Below are 3,729 nucleotides of genomic sequence, written 5' to 3'. Positions count from 1 at the left end.
TTCTGCGGCTACTAAACAATTCACTCTTTGTGTTTATGTCTACTGTACCTGCTTGTGCATGTGAGGGGCCATCTGTATAAAAGCCAGCTTCTTCCTGCTTAGAGCTGGGGGCAGCTCTGTAAATGGACTGAGGATCCCTGAGGTTCACCTCCACATTTCAGCTACTCTGCTTCTCCCTGAGGTTGCCTGGTTTTCCTACAGAGCCATTTGATGAGAGACTGTAGAATGAGCTCAGACCAGTTGATGTAGGGCTACTGGGTCCCCTACTTGTGGGTCACACAGTCGGCAGGATACTCAATGAGGGGAAATTAGGCCATGCTTTAAAGTCAAATCCTTCAGTATTTACCAGAACTCTGGCTCTAATTTCCTCAGAGGTGTTCACTGACAATTTAGTATGGATACAGTCAGCCTTCCCTTTTGCAAGAGTGAATTCAGCATCTATGAACTGCAGGAAAGAGATCTAAAAAGTCTCCCATGTGGACTATACTGGACCAGCCTGCAGGAGGAGGCTAAACTCTCTGCCCCATTTCTAGGCAGTTGCCTCAAAGGGTCTCACACTTTGAAAGGCCCTCTTCAGACCTGTCCTTCCCTCCCCATGCAGAAATGTACCCAGTGGGGAAATTCAGGACTTGGCAGGGATGATTTAAACAATTTCACATTGAGGGTGGTGCCTGCAAACTTGTAGGAGCGAGGTGGGTACTTCTTCCCCTTCCAAGGGTAGCATGCATGGAGACTGCTTTTGCCTCCCTTCTAAGTATCCAAGCAGTTTTATCCTTCTGTCTAATTCTTAACAATAGCCTCCCCAGGAGACACAATCTGAAACTATTGGCTCGGTGTGGCACCTGGCTTTATGCTAATCTAAGCAGAGTGGGGTGGAAAGTCCCCACCTTGTTCAACACCCTGGTCTCTCTGTGCAGCTGGTCTCAGCAGGGGAGGATTCAAAGTCCCAGTCTGGCACGGCTTGACTCGGAAAATTGCGTGATGGGCCAAGAATTCCCAACTCTATGTAGCTCCTCTGTGCCTCCAAACTCAGCACCAGGAGTGGTCCAAAGATGAGGGGTGGGGCATCACCTCTGTGCTCCGGAAGGGGGCGATCAGTCTTCTTCCCCAAGCCCCTTGTTTAAATCACTTTCTAGATCTCCACCCAAAGTCTCCTCAGAAAATAGAAGGTCCCTCAAAAACTCTGTTGGTTTTAGCCTGCAGATGCCTCTGCAGGATCCACAGGCAGCAGCATGGCCTTTCTAGCAGCCTGATCCATATTGTGAACTATAAAAATGTGAAAAATTTCATTAATTTGCATGTCATCCCTGCAGAGAGGCCATGCTAATCTCTGTATCATTCCAATTTTAGTATATATGCTGTCAAAGTGAGCACCTGATCAGTTATGTTCGTTCTCTTTTTCTTTCTTTTTCTCTTTCTTTCTTTCTTTCTTTCTTTCTTTCTTTCTTTCTTTCTTTCTTTCTTTCTTTCTTTCTTTCTGTCTCAGTAAATAGCAACACCAGTTATTTACATTATCACTGAAATCCAACACTACTATTTTTTTTTCCTTTTACCACAGTCTCAAATCCATTAATGAGAAAGACTTGATCAATTTATTTCAAACTATACTCAAAACCTGGTTTCTTCCAGGGTTCCACTGTGGTACTCCCATCTAAGTTTCCAATATTATTTAATTGAATTATTGCAATAATCACTTTACTTAACCACCTCTGACCTCCAACACAGTTCCCTATAACAGAGCCAGAGTAATACTTATTTTTAAAAAAATTAGAATCTGCTACTCCTCTGTTAATATTCTGCAATATTTTCACTAAAATTTTAATTCTGACAGTTGCCTACCTTTCTTACCATATTCTTCTGGGATTAATATAATGTAAACCTAATAGACCTAATCTATTCTCATGCTGAAGATTGCAATCTGATTTGAAAATAAAATCCTTGAAACATATTTGGAAATAGATAAAATTTTCCCTGGTATTTAGGTATATATTTTTCATGTTTTTAAATTATAATAATTAATTGCTTTTAATGTCCATGTTTTTCTTTTTTTTCCTTGTCCCACTCTGGCTTGTGAAAAGAAAAAGCCTAGGTAAATTATTTAACTAACACACCAACATACTTATTTCTTAATGTGGAAATACTATAGATAAACATACAGAAAGGTAGAAAAATAGGAAAAATGAAAGAAAGGAAGAAAGGAAAGGAAAGGAAAGGAGGAAGGAAGGAAGGAATGAAGGAAGGAAAGGAGGAAGGAAGGAAAGGAAGGAAGGAAAAGAAGGAAAAGAAAGAAGAAAGAAAAAGAAAGAAAGAAAGAGAAAGAAAGAAAGAAAAAGAGAGAAAGAAAGAAAAGAAAGAAAGAAAGAAAGAAAGAAAGAAAGAAAGAAAGAAAGGAGGTCACATGTATTACTATAATATGAACTATATTTTTAATAAAGTGGCAATAGTCTAACATTTCCTCCATGGAGCATGGAGATAGGAGAGAGGGGCAAGTAGAGAGAAAGGCATGGAGAGGAAAAAGGATAATAATACTGATAGTACCAGGGTGTAGCAATGATAGGTATTAAGTGGAAAAAGAAAAGTCCATTCTTTTCTTGCCATCTCCTTATCTCCCATAGACCTGGGTAACCAAAAGAAATAGAGAAAATTGAACCTGTGAGTTCATAGTCAGATCTGTCTCATCATCTTCAACTCTCTCCCCTTTGTACCTTAGAGAGAAATAAATTAGCAGCTAATCCAACTATCCTCTTAATTGGGTAGATCTAGTATGCCTAGAAGTAAGGACGCCAGGATGTATAGTAGTTTAGTGGCTCCTTCTGTGTAATAAAGCTGTCAGAGCTGACATCCCAGTATTCATGGATCTTTCTCTCTGCTCTTTGAGTGGGGTGAGGAGATTATGCAGATGAGTCACAACTGTGTCTGCCTAGGAATCCTTGTCTTGTGTGCTTGGTATACTCTGAATTTGTTTTTATATCTCTGAATACAGCAGCACGATAACCAAGAGGATAAACATCTTAACAAAGCTGTTTTAGCAGCTCCACTAAATGGTTTGACCAGGCACAAATAAAAATTTGTGCCTGGTCGAATTTTGAGTGGATACAAGAAATATTCTCCCATTCCAATCTTCTATTTGTGCTACTCAAACCTCTTTCTATCTGTTTCTCTTTCCCTTTTTCACTTTCTTTCTCTGTTTCTTTTTCTTTCTTTCTCTCGTCTCTTTGTCTTTTCTTTGTTTCTCACTCCATTCCTCTCCTCTAAATACTTAAAGTTTTTGTTTATGTTTTAGGTAAGCTCTAAGATAATTGCTTAGAATTTCTTTCCTTAAAGTGAGAGTTTCCCTTTTGTAGCCTTGCTAGCTCAGAAAGAGCAAAGGCAAATATCAGGCATCATTAAGAAAATATATCAATTAGGACACCAACCAGGATATCAGTTAGGATTAGGAAAAATATCAATCGTTAGGAAAGATATCAATAATCTTTAGTAAGTTTTAGATTACAGAAGGTCTTTTATTTTATTTTTTAGTTTTTAAAGATTGTTTATTTACTTATATTTAGAAAGAGGGGAAAGGAGGGAGAAAGAGAAGGAGAAAAACATCAATGTGTGAGAGAAACATTGATTGGCTGCTTCTCTCACGCCTCCAACCTATGACCTGGCTTGCAGCCCAGGCATGTGCACTGAATGGGAATCAAACTGGTGACCCTTTGCAGTATGATGCTTTACCCACTGAGTCAC

At 39.3% G+C, this 3,729-nt stretch overlaps 1 non-coding gene across 1 annotated transcript; it reads right to left on the bottom strand.

Annotated features, from left to right (window-relative positions):
* Positions 1-1,270: 1,270 nt before the first annotated feature.
* Positions 1,271-1,374, bottom strand: LOC129065554 (U6 spliceosomal RNA). Its single transcript, XR_008528597.1, has one exon. It is a non-coding gene; the product is annotated as a U6 spliceosomal RNA (small nuclear RNA).
* Between the last annotated feature and the right edge of the window lie 2,355 nt (positions 1,375-3,729).

This window comes from Pteronotus mesoamericanus, unplaced genomic scaffold (genome assembly GCF_021234165.1).
Source record: "Pteronotus mesoamericanus isolate MK-2021 breed Mesoamerican mustached bat unplaced genomic scaffold, CSHL_Meso_final contig_180, whole genome shotgun sequence".
NCBI classification, from domain to species: domain Eukaryota; kingdom Metazoa; phylum Chordata; class Mammalia; order Chiroptera; family Mormoopidae; genus Pteronotus; species Pteronotus mesoamericanus.
This window is presented reverse-complemented; position numbering and strand designations above follow the sequence as displayed.